Raw genomic sequence first — 22,491 nt, 5'->3', positions numbered from 1 at the left:
AGAACAGTCTCACAGAGGAGAGAAGGAATCATACAAAATGGAGTTCTGAAAGGGATTTATTGTTCTTTGCTTATGTGCACCACATCTTTCAACCCCCTGTGATAGTATGATAAATATGTCGCACATAAGCAAAATCAAAGCAAAAAAAATAAAAAAAATGTAAAACTCACTTTCCAAAACAACAATGATAAATGTCCCCCATAGTGCTTTAAAGGTGGCCATTCAGGGGACGACTTCTGATGCGCTACCTTGTTATGGTGGTGCTTTGGAAGAAGATTGCAGTGCTATACGCTGTATACTGGCAGTGCCTGGGCTGTTACCAGCAGCTTTAGGCAACAGGACACTGATTGAAGACAAAGGCCCCTGATTTACTATTGTTTTTGGTGTTTTTTATTATTTGGATTTTATGTACCTGGGTTATTTTCACCAGGATTATTAATTTGCGCTACAATTAGGTTTAAACAAACCTTTACCAGAAAAATTATAATAAAAAAATAACCCCCCAGTAAGTTTTCCTACTTACTTAATTCTGTTGGATTATTCTGACCACATTAACATTTGTTAAGAAAACTGCACTTTTTTTTTTTTTTGGGAGGTTTTAATAATAAATCTTCAGGGTTCTGAGAGAAACCTGTTGACACGTCCACTTCATTAAAAATGTCATTTGTAGGGTTCATGTTTCTTACTGTAAAGTGCTGCATTATGCAGAAATTTTGGCACATGAAAATGTGTGCCAAAATTATGTTGCAAAGCTGACAATAAACTCGCAGCAAGATGCGTGCCCCTCCCCCTCTGATGCCATTGTGGTGTTTCCTACTATCCGGTGTCCCACTTGATGAATGTTAACTCTCCCATCCAAATAAATGGGATAAGTTCTATCATCAGTTTTCCTCTGATGCTTTTTCTACAGCACAGGAGGGAAATGCTGCCAGATGACATTTGTGAAGGGGGCCTTAGATCCCAAAGTCAAATGAGACAGTAACATTTAGGCTGGGTTCACACACAGTATTTTGGTCCGTGTGTTCAGCCAAAGAAGACTTTCCAAAATACTTTGTTTGAACCCATACTTTAGAGGCCTTTCGGTAGGCCTGTCAATATAACACTGAAAGGCAGTAATGCTCTGAAATACTACACTGCTCAAAAAAAATAAAGTGAACACTAAGATAACACATCCTAGATCTGAATGAATGAACTAATCATATGAAATACTTTCATCTTTACATAGTTGAATGTGCTGACAACAAAATCACACAAATTATCAATGGAAATCAAATTTATCAACCCATGGAGGTCTGGATATGGAGTCACACTCAAAATCAAAGTGGAAAACCACACTACAGGCTGATCCAACTTTGATGTAATGTCCCTAAAACAAGTCAAAATGAGGCTCAGTAGTGTGTGTGACTCTATGTAACCTCCCTACAATGCCTGGACATGCCCCTGATGAGGTAACGGATGGTCTTTTGAGGGATGTCCTCCCAGATCTAGACTAAAGCATCTGCCAACTCCTGGACAGTCTGTGGTTCAACGTGGCGTTGGTGGATGGAGCGAGACATGATGTCCCAGATGTGCATTAAGGTCTGGATTCAGGTCTGGGGACCGGGCGGGCCAGTCCATAGCATCAATGCCTTCCTCTTGCAGGAACTGCTGACACACTCCAGCCACATGAGGTCTAGCATTGTCTTGCATTAGGAGGAACCCATGGCAAACCGCACCAGCATATGGTCTCACAAGGGGTCTGAGGATCTCATCTCCGTACCTAATGGCAGTCAGGCTACCTCTGGCAAGCACATGGAGGGCTGTGCGGCCCCCGAAAGAAATGCCACCCCACACCATTACTGACCCACCACCAAATCGGTCATGCTGGAGGATGTTGCAGGCAGGAGAACATTCTCCACTGCATCTTTAGACTCTGTCACGTCTGTCACATGTGCTCAGTGTGAACCTGCTTTCATCCGTGAAGAGCACAGGACACCAGTGGCGAATTTGCCAATCTTGGTGTTCTCTGGCAAATGCCAAATGTCCTGCACTGTGTTGGGCTGTAAGCACAACCCCCACCTGTGGACGTTGGTCCCTCATACCACCCTCATGGAGTCTGTTTCTGACCGTTTGATTGGACACATGCACATTTATGGTCTGCCGGAAGTCATTTCGCAGGGCTCTGGCAGTGCTCCTCCTACTCCTCCTTGCACAAAGGCGGAGGTAGCGGTCCTGCTGCTGGGTTGTTGCCCTCCTACGGCCTCCTCCACGTCTCCTGATGTACTGGCCTGTCTCCTGGTAGCGCCCCCATGCTCTGAACATTATGCTGACAGACACAGCAAACCTCCTTGCCACAGCTCGCATTAATGTGCCATCCTGGATGAGCTGCATTACCTGAGCCACTTATGTGGGTTGAAGACTCCGATTCATGCTACCACTCGAGTGAAAGCACTGCCAGCATTCAAAAGTGACCAAAACATCAGCCAGAAAGCATAAGAATTGAGAAGTGGTCTGTGGTCACCACCTTCAGAACCACTTCTTTATTGGGGGTCTCTTGCTAATTGCCTATAATTTCCACCTGTTGTCTGTTCCATTTGCACAATAACATGTGAAATTGATTGTCAATCAGTGTTGCTTCCTGAGTGGACAGTGTGATTTCACAGAAGTGTGATTGACTTGGAGTTACATTGTGTTGTTTAAATGTTCCCTTTTATTTATTTTTTTGAGCAGTGTATGTATAGCAAAGTATTCTATAAAAAAAAATATATATATATAATATATATATATATATATATATATATATATAGTTCCCCATAAAAAAGAAATACATTTGATACCACAACCATAACATTCCCATTGAGTAAAGATAACCATTGGTGGAGATTTATCAAAACCTGTGCAGAGGAAAAGTCTATCAGTTGCCACTAGCAACCAATCAGATCGCTTCTTTCATTTTTCAGAGGCAATCTGATTGGTTGCTATGGTCAACTTTTACTCTGCACCGGTTTTGATAAATCTCCCCAGTTGACATCTTAGATTTACCGCAATGAAAACACACACACACACAAACAAACAAAAAAAAAAAGACTTTAGTATATGTATCAGAAAAATGGTGCCACTGAAAAATACAACTAATTTTGCCAAAAACAAGCTACAGATATGTTGAGGAAAAAGTAAAAAAAAATAATAAAGTTTAGGAAAAATGTAAAGTTGCTTGGTCATTCAGGAGAAAAACACTTGTGGCATTAAGGGGTTAAAGAAACAGGTTTCATCTGTACAGAGTGGCCAATGACTGACTATGCAGGTTTTATCATGCGGCTTATGTTTATGTGACACATTACTGCATCATGTGAACACAGTCTTAGAGTAAGCACCCCTGATGCATCTGTCTAGGAGTCAGGAGTCATTCTGGAGTTGACTGATGTGACCAGCTATCAAAACTAGATACAGTAAACAAAGTTTGGTAAGATACACTATAACACTAAAGTACTATCATTAATGTACATTGTAACCTTGCTCTGACACTTCCAAGCAAAAACAAACAAACAAAAAGCTTTTTAACAGGTGTTGGTCATTGAGTGACACATTCATTGAACATTTTGCAACACTGTCAAGTACACAGAAGTACAACAGCAAATAGTTGCCTCATGTGCGAGATATTCCTGATCCACCATGAGACATTCTTACACATATGTTACATGGCTGAAACGAAAAACTATGTCCCCACCTTGGTGCCAGAAACACTTCACATCGTCTTTGTCAAACTCAAATAACCAGCCCTGAGCCAAAAAAATCTTGTTCAGGTTTTAATTGCAATTATTTCACACAAAGCGCAAAATAGATATGAAAAGATAAGTCCTTAGTGTTTCCTTTATATGTGTCCTCCTTTATCATCCTGATCTTGGATTAGAAACATGAAAACCTGAACGTGTGAACATACTCTAAAAAGAACGACTCCTTTTGCTTTAGCTATTTAGCCTAGTAATTGAGTAGCTAGAAACTGTTGCAGAAAAAAATGGAGTGGCACAGAAGAACAGGACATAATCTCTGCTGATGGACGTGTAGATTCATCCATTCAGCACTTATCTTGCTCCACCATCAGACCCACACATCACATGTCCTGTTCATATAGTCTTCTACCCTTCCTTCTTGTTCTTTTCATACCTTTTATTTATACAGCACCAACATATTCCAAATACTTTACAGTCAGGAGGGGAAAACAAACTCTAAAAGTAGAGTGAAAGGAAGGATAGAAGGTAACGAAGATCCTGTTTGCAAGAGCTTACAATCTAATAGCATGCGGTCCCTTTTACAGGGAAGTCCACTGTGTGGCATGAACTAATAAACTGTCATCCACAGACCGGTGCAGGACCCCATACGAATCCTCATTTCCCACAAACACCACAGAGCTTCATTAGTTGTCAACACCTTCTCACCGGTTAGGCGCTGTCAGCCCTTGTCCTCCCAGCATCTGCTTGGTCCCTCTTACACCAGCTAGGTAATAGATCTCAGTCAAATGCTTTCTCTTTCTCCTTCCCTCTCTTCCGAGATTGCCTCCAGGTTGCCTCTAGACTGAATCTTCAAAGCTCAGAGTCCCTCCCTAATCCTCATCCCTCCTTCTGCCTTACTAAACCTTCGCTCTCACATTGCTCTGGGTGTCAACTCTCTTTTCCTTTCCTGTATGGCTCTTGTCTGTGTGTCTCAGTTGGTGTGTCCCTGTCAGTCTCTGTCTCCCTTCCTTGCTTTGCCACCCCCTCCTCTTCCCTTCCACAGCTAATTAGTTGTCATTAGCAGAGTTTATTAGTATTTTCCATCTTTGTTTCTTGTTGTCTGATGTTTGACCCACCCTGTGGTTTCCTGTGTATCCTTTAACTCTTCCTGCTGCGAGTCCAGGAGAACACTCTAATCTGTTGCAATCAGGGCTCGGTTGATGTACCTCCATTGCGTTTCGAAGTCCAATCTGCTATTTGTGTGTTGACAGACGCCTTCTTCCTGCCTCACATCACAATCTATTCCAGTGCTGAATGACACCTTCATCCTGCCAAGCACTTTCTATACTATCTACTTTTGTATGCTTGTAAACAGGCCCTTTGTACTAATTGTAGCCCCCCCCCCCCCATACATTCTATGGCATTAGCAAAGTTTTATCAAGCTCACCTATACTCTTCCTGCCCTTTCTTCTCTCAGTTTACTATCCTCAACCACAATTTCAGCCGAGAATCCCTCTCCCTGGTGTTCAAGCACAAGTTCCGAAAAGCTGGCTACAGCTAGGCATTGGCATGGCAAAACAGAAAAGCACAAATAATAATTATATTGTTTTGTATGCACACAATGTCAGCAGATGTGCTACAGCTGGCATGGCAGCAGAACATCAAGTCATGGCGCTCAGTGACGCCAGTAAGAAAATCCGTTAATTGCCAGGGAAACTGGCTGGGAAATTGTTATGTGATATGTGTCCCTAGGATGGAAAGGGTTAAAAAAAGGACATTTGTTAAAAAAAAAGCAATGCAGCCCAGTTTTGTGCGGTCATGTGCTTAAAAGTAATGAAGGTGTGATACTGTGCAGGCTCCTCAATAGGAATCCATAATTATCTTCCTATCTGGGGCATTTGATTTCATTTTAATTAGATGTCATGAAACGCAGAAGACATAAAGGCAGACAAGGAACCGCAGAAGCTTAACAGAGGCAAGGCAGAGAGACAGGTAAGAGGCGGAGGAATGGAGAAGCTAACCTAGGTAAAACATTGGGGATTAGACAAAATGCCACACGAGGGAGGAAAAAAACTAAAAAGAGACAGACAAGAGTGCCGCAAACTTCAAAGACATGTATGAGCATGGGAGGGAGAAGGGACTAACAGGCTGAGGTGCGAGCTGATGACTACAAGCATGTGCTGAAGAGACGGTGGTGGCAGAGCGCCACATGAAGAGCCAGTCTATCTCTGCTGATTTTTAATTACCAGATTCATTTGGATACAATCCCAAAGGAGAATGACGAGAGCTCCCTGTCTTTCTGTTATCTCCCTCCTATTCTCTACTCTGTTCCCTCCTTCCCACCGTCTTGTCTCTGCTTGCCTGTCCTAACACTTTATGGAACTATTTGCACTTGAATGTGTCTCTTCGCCGGTCTCCATTACTCTTCACACGTCTATACCCTGTTCTTTTCTTCTCTTCAATCCCTGCCCTGTTCTAGTTTGATATGTTGGGTTCTTTTATGATTACCTTCCATGGAGAATAAGGCTATTCTTCACTATTCACCGTCTTTCTCTGCAGGTTTCCAGCTCGCAGTCTAGTCTACGCAGGACGAAAAAAGTCAGTCTAAATTCAGAAGTTTGTGTGAGGGTGTCAGAAAAATCATCTGCTCTACACCTGACAGCCAGACGCCTATGGAATGAGGTAAAACCAGTCGCTGCTTTAGAGAAGACAGACTATAGCGCCTCTCTGGTATCTATTTTTAACCCTTTGTCAGACAAGAAGAATTCATGAAAAGGTCAGCAGTTGTGGTGAGGCAACAAGGAACGGTGAGTGTTGGGTTACCACAGATTACAGGTGGAGCTGCTTCAGTGATGAAGAGGATGTCGTAAGCACAGTTAATTCCTTTCTATCTGCAGTGTTCAATTGTTACCTTGCAGATACATGTGATCCTGTATACAAAGAAGAGGGCAACTCTCTTATAGGATTATGTATTGCCTTTTAACCTTCTACCCTCACATCTGACAACGCCTGCATGAAACGAAATCGAGCATTGGCCGGATTTTGGCTACTGATAAAATAAAATGTGCAGTTGTTTTGTAAACATAAGCATGATACATGTGTGACAGACTTAAAGCGTACCCGTCATATCCAACCAAAAAACATTTTTTTTATATATCACTCGGTACCTAATCCTGACCATGCACATCTAACTTTTATGTGTCTAGCACATTTTTTTTTATTACACTTTTAATTTAGCTCACTAGTCTGAATTCCTCTCAAAGGGAGGGGGCGTGGCCTCACTGTGCAGTTCTCCGCCCCCTCCCTCAGTATGCTGTCTGCTCACATCTCCCCTAGCATTAGCAAAACTACAACTCCCAGCTTGTCCTCACTGACAGTAGCGGGACACAAGCTGACAGTGGGAGGATTTTTCCTCCGGTTGTGAGCCCTGTGCTCACAGCTGTCAATCAAGGAAGTGTGTCCATGTTGTAGGTGAGGATGCATGGACACAGCAGGACTAGTATGTGTCCAAGCAGGCAGGGAGGGCAGTTTTGACTGGCTTTTTCAGTATAAAATACTGAACATTTTCTAATGAAAGCAATTGCAAAACCTATTGGTTATGTATGCTTTACAACATATCAAAAGTTTTTGTATCTGACAGTGCCCATTTAAATGATGTGCTTTTTGTTTTGATACTTTTGACTGTCGCAAAACATTCAGTACACCTGCAGTATGTGAACACAGCTTGTATGTTATATATATATATATATATATATATAATTTCTTCTGGTGATTGAATTGTTAAAACACTTAACTCATGATAGAATAGATTGAAGTGACATATAAAAAAATTAATAAATAATGTATGATAAACATTGTGTCCTTAAGATAATGCTTGCATTAGCATTCTGCAGTCCAGAAATTCACTTTATTGCGGTAGTGCCTACAAAATATCATATCCTATATTAAACATCAGGCTCTATTACAACTAGTATGTAGACTTGGTATTAAAGTTAATTTGAAAATGTAATGGGAATCTACAAAAACTGATTAAATCCATCTCTAGATGTATCATCTCACTGAAGTGCACGTTATAGCTGCCTATATGGAGAGGGGAAGCAGGCAGTGTACTGGAGAACAACAAAAGCAGAGATAAGGCTGCAGCTTGTAGTGAGTGTTCATTCTCACCCCAGTGCAGGATTACACTGCTCAGTACTGCTTTTTATTGTCCTCTATGCTGCTGCTGCTTCTGACAGAATGTGAGTTATATTGAAGCAGAACCTCCTCCTCTGTAGGTGTATAGTATATGGTAGACATCATAACCCACTAGCTTGTAAACATCTGAAAATTAGAGACAGAGCATGCAGAGGGGAAAACTGGTGAAAAATGTCATATACAAGTTATATAAAAGACATAAATAGAACTTTTCTTTACTGTATGTAAACACACCATAGCTATCCTGAACTAAAAAGATATCTGATAGTACAGGTACTACTTTTCAACAGAGAAATACAGTGGCACTGTATATTTAATCCCAAAATTAAAGCCCTTAGTGCACTTTTTGATCAAAATCTGTCCCCCATCCATCAAGCGGAGGTGGCCTCATTTCGGATGGGACCCTAACATGCTCACTCTACTCGCCTTTTTCAGGTATTAAACCTCTAACTTGGTGTATGCAGGATCCACTATCACTTTTAATACCTCCTTGTGGATAGGGAGAGGTTCATGGCACTTGGAATACAAGAGCCACAGGAATAGCAAGCGCAACAACCAAACGCACAGGTGCATACCGTAATGCATACCGTACCATAAATACAAAACAAAAAAAAAGATGGTTGCGCATATATATATATATATATATATATATATATATATATAGTAAATTTGAGTAGCCATATTAGTCCAGTGGTGCAGATGCAAATCATAAAATGTTGCAGTATCTTGTAATACTGCAACATTGTAATATCAAACACTGTAATATCAAAATTTCTTAGAACCTGTGCTGTAATGTATTCTCTTATAATCTGCACTGTGTTCTCTTTTACATCTCACTATGTCCTGCTAATTACCAGTCTCTCCCCTGCTCCCCCCTCCCTCCCCCTTTTTCTCATTGTTATCTATTTAGTCTATGTTCCCATAGCAGGACAATTTATGGCCCATTTTAGTGTGAATTCTCCACATCTATTGTCTTAACCCCTGCATATTTGTGAGATGTAACCTGTGTCTTCTGCTTAGATTTGCTTTGGACTTGATAAAGGGAGGAATCCCGAAAGCTTGTCTCTACACATTGTCTGATTTTAAAAGAATTGATTTGCAAATTATTGTGGAAAATAAGTGTTTGGCCAATAACAAAAGTTCATCTCAATACTTTGTTTTATACCCTTTGTTGGCAATGACAAAGGTCAAATGTTTTCTGTAAGTCTTCACAAGGTTTTCACACACTGTTGCTGGTATTTTGGCCCATTCCTCCATGCAGATCTCCTCTAGAACAGTGATGTTTTGGGGCTGTCACTGGGCAACACGGACTTTCAACTCCCTCCAAAGGTTTTCTATGGGGTTGAGATCTGGAGTCTGGCTAGGCCACTCCAAGACCTTGAAATGCTTCTTACGAAGCCACTCCTTCATTGCCCAGACAGTGTGTTTGGGAAGATTGTCATGCTGAAAGACCCAGACACCTTTCATCTTCAATGCCCTTGCTGATGGAAGGAGGTTTTCACTCAAAATATCATGGCCCCATTCATTCTTTCCTTTACACGGATCAGTCGTCCTGGTCCCTTATAAGAAAAACAGCTCCAAAGCATAATGTTTCCATCCCCATGCTTCACAGTAGGTATGGTGTTCTTTGGATACAAGGCAGCATTCTTTCTCATCCAAACACGACGAGTTGAGTTTTTACCAAATAGTTCTACTTTGGTTTTATCTGACCATATGACATTCTCCCAATACTCTTCTGGATCATCCAAATGCTATCTAGTAAACTTTAGACACGTACTGGCTTAAGCAGGAGGACACATCTGACACTGCATTATTTGAGTCCCTATCTGCGTATTGTGTTACTGATGGGAAGCCTTTGTTACTTTGATCCCAGCTCTCTGCAGGTCATTCACTAGGTCTCCCCGTGTGGTTCTGGCATTTTTTCTCACCGTTCTTGTGATCATTTTGACACCACGGGGTGAGATCTTGCGTGGAGCCCCAGATCAAGGGAGATTACCAGTGGTCTTGTATGTCTTCCATTTTCTAATAATTGCTCCCACATTTGCAGATTCAGTCTTCCCAGCCTGGTGCAGGTCTACAGTTTTGTTTCTGGTGTCCTTCGACAGCTCTTTGGTCTTGGCCATAGTGGAGTTTGGAGTGTGACTGAGGTTGTGGACAGGATTCTTTTATACTGATAACAGGTTCAAACAGGTGCCATTAATACAGGTAACAAGTGGAGGACAGAGGAGACTCTCTAACTAAGAAGTTACAGGTCTGTGAGAGCCAGAAATCTTGCTTGTTTGTAGGTGACCAATACTTATTTTCCACCATAATTTGCAAATAAATTCAATGTGATTGTATGGATTTTTTTTCTCATCATCTCTCTTAGTTGAGGTATACCTATGATGAAAATTACAGGCCTCTCTCATCTTTTTAAGTGTGAGAACTTGCATAATTGGTAGCTGACTAAACACTTTTTTGTCCCACTGTGTGTGTGTATATATATATATATAACCTCCTTTATCCAGACCAGATTTTGTGTGACAGATTTTTAGTCCATCATAAAATATGCATAATTGCTATTATCTATAAGAAGACCACTCTTATAAAAGACCACTTTTTAATGAAAATGTGGGTGGCCTTCTCAAAATGCATAGCAGTGTTAGTGTAACATTTCTTGATGTGATGAAATTAAAGCTTTGTTCACATGTTGCTGTAATAGCACAGTTTAAAAAAAAAATGGCAGCAAAATAATAAAATGCGTTATAAATACAAAGTGTGAACACAGATTTACGTCTTCCATTACTTCCCATGCTGCAGAGTGCTAAACTGCAAACCATCTCTTTGTATCCATTCCTGTTGAAGGATACAATGAGATCTGTTGGAAAAATTGGAATTGCCTCTACTGCTCTACAGTTGACTTTTCTATGTTAGCTTTCATTTCCTTAATATAGTTTGCAAAATAGCTTTAAGATGATTTCTAGGAATTTACAGCAGAAGCCACAAGTGTGCATCACACATATTTAGGTACCTACCTGTCCGTGGAGTCTGAAGAAGACTGGATTTTCAGCGATAAAGGTGCACAAAAAAATAATTTCATTTTGCGAGTCCGTAAATTTTTGCTGGAATGGAATTCTATCTTATCACTGAAGAAGTGAGTTACTCTGAGGACAGTTATACTACCATGTCCAAGTCACATCTGAGGTGTGGAGTAGATAGAAAATGTGCATTACTACTTGTAGACTTGATTTATGTACATAATCTGTAATAATTCATCTAACTAGTTCATGTCATGTCAGCCTAAACCGCAAAAAAGCTCTTAGCCACCTCTATCCCTGACGTTTCTGTTTCATTCCACTCGCCATGGGAGTTTGCTTTTCTATTCTTTCACTGCTGGAATTGTCTCTAATTAAAGTCCCTCCACAAATGGAGGCCTGAGAATTTTCCCAGAAGGCTGTGCCAGGCTCCATCTGCTAATGAATATAGAAACAGCGGTAACTGTATGGTACAGGGAGAGAAGAGGGCACACTGAGGCCCACGGTGTAGGTGGGTGGGGGTTAGTTCCTAGTAAGGGAAGGTGATGACAGGAGGTAGAGCAAAAAATCTATTTTTGACTTTCAACACATGCAGCGCACTCATTGTTCCTGAAACACGTTTATTATTATTTTGGCATTTAACTCTTAATATTTACTTTATTGATGTAGAGGCCATACAAACATTGCAGCATGATCTCTCCTTAAAGGGGTATTGCAGATTTTTTTTTTTAAATTTTGACTATACTACAGGGGCTGTAAAGTTAGTGTAGTTCATAATATAGTGTCTGCACCTGTGTGTAACGGTTTTCTCACAATTCTTCTGTGATTTTCAACCCAGTATTTATTTTTAACAGCATACAAAAGGATTGTTGTGTCAGATTTTTCCCAGGTTGCAATGCGGCCGAGACCTGACTCACTAGTCAGCTGATGACAGGGAGCCTATCTACTTCAATGGGTGGAGGGATCAATCTGCAACTAATGCAACAGCTGTAGGCACCCTGATTGAAAGCCACAGGTCTTTTGAATGGATGCAGCTCATTTATGTTTCAATGGGTGGGGTGGCTGATGTGTGGGAGGGAGGAAAATGGAATTATGGGATTTGTAGGCAAAAGAAGAAAACTCAAAAAAAGGAAATACCAGTTCACAAAAAGCTGGCCACAGTGTTCTGGTAATCTCACAACATAGCCATTTATCCCCAAGACAAGCACAGATCCTTCCTAAGCTTGTCCATTACTGTCTGCCAGGTACATACTAAAATCACCTTATGGGTGATAACCCCTTTTAACTCTGCTGGTAAATAATGTCACTCGGAATTTTTCTCAAGTTAACTACATTAGAGGCATCCAAGTGAAGTCATGTGGAGCAACATAGCTTGTCACTGTATATGGAACATGACACATGTAACTAGCAGTTGATGGTCACCTGCAGACTCAGTTTTGTAGCCGAACAAAAATAATCTGGTAAATATAGTTTTAGCTATTTTTGCCAAAGGGAAGCTTGTACAAAAGAGTCATGTTACCATGGAGGACTGTGTAGACTAACATCGCTTACACTTTTATGTTCATGTAGGAACTCCTAGTAGAACTGTGAAGACTTCATGGCACAGTACTTGTGGCATTTCTCCGTCTCGCCCAGCGATCTCCTACTAAAGGTGGGATCTGACCTTTACCCCTGTTTCACAAGGATTAAAGTATGTGGCAGGGTGGAGGGGGGTTCTTTCCTGTTTAAAGGAACATCAGACAACAGGCTAAGATGGTAACATTGATTGTGAAAGCTATTATTAGTATGCCAAGTCTGGTATCAGCAGAACAATAGTGGGATAATTGGCATCATTTATAATGTGCCAGCACTGTGGAGAGAGAAAAAGCCCTCGTGGTTTGGATCTGTCTTTGAAACCAGAATGTAAATGTGCTTAGTCCTTCATTTCACTAAGTACTTTAACCATTTCATCTCAAAAAGTGATACTGATAGTCTCAAGCCGTGTACTAAAAACTGTCCTACAGGTATTGTACAAACTTATCTAATTATTTTTGGTTCAATTTTTCTATAATTTTTTTTCTCATATGAATGTCAAAAAAGGTCTTGCACGTCTCCAGCATAAAATAGTGAATTCTGTATGAATTTTAGTGTAGACTGGTAGTGAAAATAAAAACTATAAAAAAAGATAGAAAAGGTGCAATGATCTGCATATTCTGAACTCCCCCCCCCCCCCCCCCAAACTATAAATGATGGTTCAGCAGGGAGTGGGGGTTTGTGGACTCCTATGTCCTTCCTGTCATTGTGTGTGATCAGTACACGCCTGTCCTGCATCACTGCCGCTTCCCCTGCCAGCACTCATTAACCTTTGCACTACTAGAGCTTTCAGTACTAAACCTATTTTATGTATTCTTTTTCAGTACTAAATTGTGAGGGTGCCCTCCCCGCTGCTTTCGATTGCCTGTTTTGTAGTGAATTGTACATGTAATGATGAGGTATTGATGCTTAGTGTAGTCAGAAATATACAGAACTGTTACACAATGAGATATAAAGAATGAAAAGAACAATGGAATTCTTAAGTGGGATATTTAGAATAATCTGCAGATATTTAAAAGGATTGAAACTGCATTCCTCTGCAAGTATTTAAACCATAGAAAAGTTGCAATGTTCTATTAACCATAACGCACTTATCAGAAATCAGACATAAAATACTAGTAAGATTGTGAGTTTCCTATTTTCAGTTAAAGCCATAGGACACTCTTCAGCACTGCTATTTTATGTATTGTGGTTTCTGACCAGGGGTTGAGCTAGATGCTGAGCTGACTTATTGTGGAGTTATCGTGCTAGGTCTATAGAAAATGTGTGACTCAATGAAGTAGTGATGTGTCCTCTAAGGGTGCATGCACACCACGTTTTTACAATACAGCTACCATATCAGGTTTTTCATGAAAAACGGATTCCTCAAAACCTGACTAAACTGTATCAAAACGAGTGTACAAATTTCAACCCGTATACAGTTTGAAAAATGATGTCCGGTTGCATCCATTTTTTAAGAAAAAAAAGTATGTTTTTAACTTTTCACTTCATTTTGAATAAAGTTTCATTGAAATTTCAAGAAAAAAAACTGTGCAAAGTCAAAAGCCGTATGGTGCAAACTGGATGGAACGTACGCAAATACTATTCCCATTGACTCCCAAGTTAAAAAAGTATATTGTTTAATACGGATTTTACCTGTACAAAAAAACGTAGTAGACTATGGTTTTGGGTATGGGTAAAAAAACGGACAAAACTATATAAGACGCAAAAAGGAGTAAACCTGATGATGCGTTCGACATACGTTTACAATATTAAAGGGGTACTCCGGTGGAAAACTTTTTTTTTTTTTTTTTTTATCAACTGGTGCCAGAAAGTTAAAGGGGTATTCCAGGATTTTTTTTATTTGACTATGTTACAGGGGCTGTAAAGTTAGTGTAGTTCATAATATAGTGTCTGTATCTGTATGTGACAGTTTACTCTCAATTCTTCTGTGATTTTTCACCCCAATATTTTTATCAGCATACAAAATGACTGTTGTCCCTGATTTTTCCCAGCTTGCAATGCGGCCGAGACCTGACATCACTAGTCAGCTGATGACAGGGACCCTGTCTGCTTCAATGGGTGGAGGGATCGCTTGGTGGGAGAGAGATCAATCTGCAACTAATGCAACAGCTGTAGGCACCCTGATTGAAAACCACAGGTCTTTGAATGGATGCAGCTCATTTATATTTCAATGGGTGGGGTGGATGATGTGTGGGAGGGAGGAAAATGGAATTGTGGGATTTGTAGTCAAAAAAAGAAAAATCAAACAGGAAATACCAGTTCACAAAAAGTTAGCCACAATGTTATGGTAATCTCATAACATAGCCATTTAGCCCGAAGACAAGTGCAGATCCTTCCTAAGCATGTCCATTACTGCCTGTCAGGTACGTACAAAAATCCCCTTATGGTGGAGAACCCCTTTAAACAGATTTGTAAATGACTTTTATTAAAAAATCTTAATCATTCCAGTACTCATTAGCTGCTAAAAACTACAGAGGAAATTCTTTTATTTTTGGAACACAGAGATCTGTGCTCACATCATGACCACAGTGCTCTCTGCTGACACCTCTGTCCATTTTAGGAACTGTCCAGAGTAGGAGAAAATCCCCATAGCAAACATTTGCTGCTCTGGACAGTTCCTAAAATGGACAGAGATGTCAGCAGAGAGCACTGTGTTCCAAAAAGAAAATAATTTCCTCTGTAGTATTCAGCAGCTAAGTACTGGAATGATTAAGATTTTTTAATAGATGTAATTTACAAATCTGTTCAACTTTCTGGCACCAGTTGATTTAAAGAAAAAAGTACCCCTTTAAAGGGGTTATATAGGAAAAAACTTTTTTTTAATATATCAACTGGCTCCAGAAAGTTAAACAGATTTGTAAATTACTTCTATTAAAAAATCTTAATTCGTTCAGTACTTATGAGCTTCGGAAGTTAAGGTTGTTCTTTTCTGTCTAAGTGCTCTCTGATGACACGTGTCTCGGGAACCGCCCAGTTTAGAAGAGGTTTGCTATGGGGATTTACTTCTAAACTGGGCGGTTCCCGAGACACGTGTCATCAGAGAGGATTTAGACAGAAAAGAACAACCTTAACTTCAGAAGCTCACAAGTACTGAAAGGATGAAGATTTTTTAATAGAAGTCATTTGCAAATCTGTTTAACTTTCTGGAGCCAGTTGATATATATAAAAAAAGTTTTTTCCTGGATAACCCCTTTAAGTCAATGCATACGGTTTGCTACACGGCTCAGTGCGGTTTTTCACTTAAAACCATATACGGAAACTGTATAGCAAAAACGTGGTGTGCATGCACCCTCACACTGTATCAGCCCTTTCATCAGGCACCTCATGAAAGGGCTGATATAGCCCAGAAACTTGTTGTGTGTACTTATAGAACATATCCTGTTTGAAAATACTCACCGTTTTTGTTTGAACGCTGGCAGCATAGGACAAGCTTCCTCTTCTGTGTTGGTCCTTAACGGTATTTGTCTAGCATGTCATGCATAGAGTTTTCTTCTACTTACTAGACTGGAGCTAAATACCGTAGAATAAGTCCCCAGTTAATAATCAATACAACATTTCTTATACTGCGGGAAACAAACACCTAGGAATTTCTAAGACCTTGACAGAATAAAATATTTTGCTTCCGAGGAAAGATGCCAGGCAGCTCCGAACACTCAAGGCATAGTTACTGTATATCCTTGTGCTTAATAATATGGTCATTGCATATTTTGCTGCATGGGTTATGTTTTCTGATTCTGTATGCTCTGATAGTCATAGATGAAGCTAACAGGCCATGAAGAAACAGTATGTTCCTTACTAATGAATAGAAGAAACTGACTTTCCACTGAAGACACAGTTCTGCTGTGCAAGTGAAACCAGTGCCGAACAACATCGCAGCTAGCCTAGTTACAATGCAGCTACTGCATCTTCTGCTGGCACCTTAAGGGTGTGTTCACACGCTCCTTGTTTTTGCTGCGGATTTGAAAGTGGGCAGGCTCTTCTCGGCTGTCCATAGCAGATTTTCCACGGAGGAATTTATGCTGCGGAAAATCTGCCGCAAGCCCTATTGAAGTCGGTAGGGACTGCGGCGGATTTTGCGCAGCGTAAATTCCGCTGCACAAAATCTGCTATGGACAGCCGAGAAGAGCCTGCCCCTTTCAAATACGCAGCAGAAAACCCGGAAAAACAAAGAGCGTGTCAATGCACCCTAACAATGACATTCACCAAAAAAATATTGGGTCCCGAATGTCCTACGGCAGCACAAAATTGGTTAATGTTTTGACCCCTTCCGAAAACTGATGACATATTAATATCAATATAAAAACTATTAATACTAGTCAATAAGTCAATTATGGCACCATATAATTGGGTAACCAAAGGACAGGGGAATGGGGGACATTTATCGCTGTGTGTTTGAAGTGATTTTTTTACCGCCATTCGTAGCTCCCCCCCTCCCCCTAAATTTATTAAAAGTTTTGAAATGTGGTCCAGGCTGTAATGAGATTGGTCAAACATTTTCAACAATTTTGAATGGTCTCATTTGATAAATCAGCTACTACTGTAAGTTAAAGCACGTTTGACTTAATTTCTCAGTTGTGAGTTCTGAGTTTTGCTAATTTTTTTTAGTTTATTTTAGTGCAAAAATACACAAAAATCTGTGTAAATGCAATGACAAATTCTCCCCTATTTGTTTAAATTGTTTCTGCTTCCCAGCATAGAAGCTGTGAGTCTATGTATGGGGCCTGTATACACTTGATTGTGTATACACTGGACCCAGCTCCCGGTCTACTGCACAGTGGTAAGTGTTTGGGACATAGGTGTCCTTGGCTACATGCCACCATCTGACTTATGTGATGGATTGCCTGGTCGGAAGCAGCTCGATATCGTGAGGTTTCAGCACTTTTGTCATAGGTTGATGCTGTAGAGTTCTCGATCCCTCTGTAGTAGAGGTATTCTGTGCTCCACAGATATGCTAAACATTGGTATAACGGTAGTCTGGGGGTTTTCAATTGTGCTCTTGAAATGTCTACTGGAAAGAGAAAGCACCAGGCCAGACACAGAGGGGGAGATTTATCAAGGCCTGTCCAGAGGAAAAGTTGCTGAGTTACCCATAACAACCAATCAGATCGCTTCTTTCATTTTTGAGCAGGCCTTTGAAAAATGAAAGAAGCAATCTGATTGGTTGCTATGGGCAACTCAGCAACTTTTCCTCTGGACAAGTTTTGATAAATCTCCCCATCAGAGTGTGCATTGTGAGGCAGCAGCCGCTAGCTGAGGGGTGATGGAGATGTCTGTGCAGGATGTGTGCCTAGTGAATTAAATGCGCATGTGCAGTCCGAAGCTCATTAATCCCTGGCCTGATACCTTCAAAGGGGTATTCTGACATCAGGTGTAAAAATGCATTAGCGGCATATAACATTGCTTCTCACCAAGGTTTGATGAGTTTTTGGTCATAATCCTGTACTTCCGGGGAGTACTTCCTGGTATAGCAGTCGTTCAGTAATACAAATCCCAAGATGCATCGCTTTTACCCTGCTCTTCATCACAGTCCTCCCACCCTGCCTACTCTCCTATCACAGTACTATGCCCAGAACATCTTCATTCACAACAGAGTATTGCATCAGTGAAATTGCAGCACCTACTATTCATTTCCTGTCTGCATCTCTGCCCGTGGCATCGTTCTTCACAAGGCAGCATGCTAGAAACGCATCTCATTCCTAATGTCCTCAATGTCCAAATAAAGATGTATGCGTGTATAGCAGGAAAATAGTAAAGTAAGCTGTAGGGGCTGGTCCGAAGTGGTGACATCACTCAGGGATGGAGCTCAGAGACAAGATTCAGCCATACCTTCAGAGACCGCAAAGGATGATGTGATGTCTTCAGAGACGGGGAGAAGCTGGAGACAATACCACATGGAAAATGAAAGAACTACACAACTTCTTGTCAGGGGTGAATCATGTGTAAACATGCTGAAGCCAGTACAATTTGTGATAACGCTACATTTGTGAGTTATAAATCTTGGGATGATAGTCTTATTTCAATACAATTTTCTGAAACCAGAATACTCTTTAAGGAGTTGTCATCTAGCCATGAAAAGAAATCGAAAATGGTTTGTAGGGATCCCTCTCTGGCTATTGCTCTCTATCTTCCTCCTATGTCTCTTATGATGGAGAGATGGCTTTTGATGATCTTTCTATTGGGTATGTGTATTTGTTTCAGAATGATAAGATTTCTTCTCTGCTTAAGGCAGGTAAGTACACACTTGAATGCGACAAACATACTGAGAACAAATCAAATAAGGATTGTTTATTCTGTTTCCTTCTAAACAAAGAAAAGGTTTTTTCAGGACATTAGCTTTTGCAGTAGTATACACAAAATGAATGGCAGAAGCCCGACAAGAAACTGTATTTGGTGCATAGGTTGAAGATTCTGGATAAAGTGGATCATAAGCCATTTTCTCCTTGGGAAGCACCTAAAGTTTATCTAGTAGTGAATAAACTCTCCGGAAAATCTTTCCTTTGCAGGAGGCATCGCTATTAAAAAATCATTTAGACCGAAGAGTCAAATACTTTCTTAGGAGAACTTTTTCTGCAGCCGGAATCAACACCAAAAATTGCGCTTCCGCCAGTACTAGTAGCCAGAGCCCTCAGCTATGTCTATGCCAGATTTACAAGATGGAATTTCCAGGGAGGAAATCCGGCAGACTGTGCCTCTAAAGTCCTTACTCTGTCTAATTCTGAAGAAGCTCCTTGCGGATCAAGCTGTGGTCTGGAGATGTACAGTTTATAAATGTTTGTAATTTGCCTTTTCAGCCATCTAGTCTTTTTGGTCACCGGTTAGAGGGAGGGGTTAGAATAAGGATAGGCTTTATAGGAAAAAAAAAACAAAAAACATACACCTTTGAATTGCATGTTGACTAATGCCAGAAGTTTGACCAATAAAACTCATGAACTGGAGTTGATAATATCTGAAAATTATGACATAGCGGGTATAACAGACTTGGTTGGACGATAGCTATGACTGGGCGGTCAACATACAGGGTTATAGTCTATTCTGGAAGGATCGGACAAAACAGAAAGGGGGAGGAGCTTGTCTTTATGTAAAATTCAGTCTGAAGGCCGCATTGCGGGAGGATATTTGGGTGGGAAACGATAATGTGGAGACATTATGGGTAGAAATATATGGAAATAAAAATATCTCAAATAGGATGGAAGAGGCAGAAGATCAATTATTGAGGCAAATAAACAAGGCAGCAAATCAGAATGAGGTGATAATAATGGGGGACTTTAACTATCCTGATATAAACTGGGAGACTGAGTCCTGTGAATCTCATAAAGGAAACAGGTTTCTGACTATAGCTAAAGACAATTATCTGTCCCAAATGGTGCAGGGCCTGACCAGAGGGGGCGCCCTACTAGACTTAATATTAACCAACAGACCTGACAGTGTAACTAATGTGCAGGTAAAAGGACACCTAGCAAATAGTGATCATAATATAATACAATATAACTTGTTCTGAAATAAGGGAATCTCTTGAGGGGACACAAAAACAATGAACTTTAGGAAGGTAAAGTTTTATCCACTCAGGGAGGCCCTTTAATAATATAAAATTGGATAATGTCCTCAAAAACAGGAATACTGACACTAAATGGGAGACTTTTATAAATATTCTAAATTCTCACTGCAAGAGGTACATACCTTATTGGAATAAAAGCCAGAAATAGGAGAAAACCAATGCGGATGAATAAAAATTTTAAGGGGGCAGTAAATGACAAAAATAAAGCATTTATGCTACTAAAACAGGATGGCAGTGAAGAAGCGTTAAAAAACTATAGAGAAAAATGTAGTTGAAAAAAACAGATAAAAGCCACAAAAGTGGAGACAGACAGACTCAATGCCAAGCAGAGTATAACTAAACCCAAAATGTTCTTTAACCCCTTAACGACCAAGGACGTATATTTACGTCCTCCGCTGGCTCCCACGATATGCCGCGGGGTCACGCAGTGTCCCCGCGGCATATCGGGTCGGTCCCGGCGGCTATCAACGGCCGGGACCCACGGCTAATACAGGACATCACCGATCGCGGTGATGCCCTGTATTAACCCTTCAGACGCAGCGATCAAAGCTGACCGCTGCGTCTGAAGTGAAAGTGAAAGTGACCAGGCTGCTCAGTCGGGCTGTTCGGGACCGCTGCGGTGAAATCACGGCGTCCCGAACTGCTTACAGGACACCGGGAGGGCCCTTACCTGCCTCCTCGGTGTCCGATCGACGAATGACTGCTCCGTGCCTGAGATCCAGGCAGGAGCAGTCAATCGCCGAAAACACTGATCACAGGCGTGTTAATACACGCCAGTGATCAGCATAAGAGATCAGTGTGTGCAGTGTTATAGGTCCCTATGGGAGCTATAACACTGTGTAAAAAAAAAGTGTTAATAAAGGTCATTTAACCCCTTCCCTAATAAAAGTTTGAATCACCCCCCTTTTCCCATAAAAAAATAAAACAGTGTAAATAAAAATAAACATATGTGGTATCGCCGTGTGTGTAAATGTCCGAACTATAAAAATATATAATTAAACCGCACGGAGAATGGCGTACACGTAAAAAAATTCAAAGTCCAAAAAAGCGTATTTTTGGTCACTTTTTATACCATTAAAAAATTAATAAAAAGTGATCGAAAAGTCCAATCAAAACAAAATGGTACCGATAAAAACTTAAGATCAGGGCGCAAAAAATGAGTCCTCATACCGCCCTGTACGTGGAAAAATAAAAAAGTTATAGGGGTCAGAAGATGACATTTTCAAACGTATAAATTTTCCTGCATGTAGTTATGATTTTTTCCAGAAGTATGACAAAATCAAACCTATATAAGTAGGGTACCATTTTAACCGTAAGGACCTACAGAATAATGATAAGGTGTCATTTTTACCGAACTATGCACTGCGTAGAAATGGAAGCCCCCAAAATTTACAAAATGGCGTTTTTTCTTCGATTTTGTCACACAATGATTATTTTTCCGTTTCGCCGTGAATTTTTGGGTAAAATGACTAATCTCCCTGCAAAGTAGAATTGGTGATGCAAAAAATAAGCCATAATATGGATTTTTAGGTGGAAAATTGAAAGGGTTAGGATTTTTAAAAGGTAAGGAGGAAAAAAAAACGAAAGTGAAAAAACTGAAAAACCCTGCATCCTTAAGGGGTTAAAGGGGTACTCTGGTGATAAACATCTTATCCCCTATCCAAAGGGTAGGGGAAAAAATGCCTGATTACGGGGGTCCCACCGTTGGGGACTATCGCAATCTCTGGGCAGGCAGCTTGGAGCTTCCATGTTCATGACATCACGCCACACCCCCTCCATTCATGTCTAAGGGAGGGGGCGTGAGCATGAATGGAGGGGGCGTGGCGGATGTAGTAATCAGTCATCCGGCGCAAAACTCGCTCCGTGCATGGATGACTGGGGTGCCGCTTCAGAGATCGCGGGGGTCCCCAGCAACGGGACACCCCGTGATCAGACATCTTATTCCCTATCCTTTAGATAGGGGATAAGAGGTTTATCGCCAGAGTACCCCTTTAACTACTTTAGTAGCCAAAAAATTAAAAAAGTGTTAGCCCATAAAAATATGATGGGGATCAGGAAAAAGCAAATATATTAACCCCTTAACGCATCTGGACGTTTATAAACGTCCATGTGCTGCTCCCGATGTAAGAAGCGCGCTCAGCAGGTGAGTGCGCGTCATACCCGGTGGGTCCCAGTTGCTATAAGCAACCAGGACCCGTGGCTAATGCAGGACCTCGCCGATCAGGCTGATGTCCGGCATTAACTCTTTAGACGCGGTGATCAAAGTTGATCGCCGCGTCTAAAGTGAAAGTAAAAGCTTCCAGGCAGCTCAGTCGGGCTGATTGGGACCATCGCGGTAAAATCGCGATGTCCCGATCAGCTAGAACGCAACAGGAGGGTGCCTTACCTACCTCCTGAGCGTCTGATCTCCGATTGATTGCTCCAAGCCTGAAATCCAGGCTTAAGCAATCACCCGCCAATAACA

At 40.9% G+C, this 22,491-nt stretch overlaps 1 protein-coding gene across 4 annotated transcripts in view; it reads right to left on the bottom strand.

Annotated features, from left to right (window-relative positions):
* ADCY4 (adenylate cyclase 4) overlaps positions 1-4,874 on the bottom strand; it is a 68,843-nt gene extending 63,969 nt beyond the window's left edge. For 2 of the 4 annotated variants that reach the window (XM_056528196.1, XM_056528234.1), the window contains exon 1: positions 4,416-4,587. The gene's annotated coding sequence lies outside the window, so the exon portion shown is untranslated. Of the gene's footprint in view, positions 1-4,407; positions 4,588-4,825 lie in introns of those variants that run through there. The other 2 variants (XM_056528215.1, XM_056528201.1) reach the window with 2 other exon arrangements.
* Between the last annotated feature and the right edge of the window lie 17,617 nt (positions 4,875-22,491).

The sequence above is a fragment of the Hyla sarda genome, chromosome 1 (assembly GCF_029499605.1).
Source record: "Hyla sarda isolate aHylSar1 chromosome 1, aHylSar1.hap1, whole genome shotgun sequence".
Lineage (NCBI taxonomy): Eukaryota > Metazoa > Chordata > Amphibia > Anura > Hylidae > Hyla > Hyla sarda.
The sequence above is the reverse complement of the archived record's forward strand: the minus strand, read 5'-3'. Positions and strand labels throughout refer to the sequence as shown.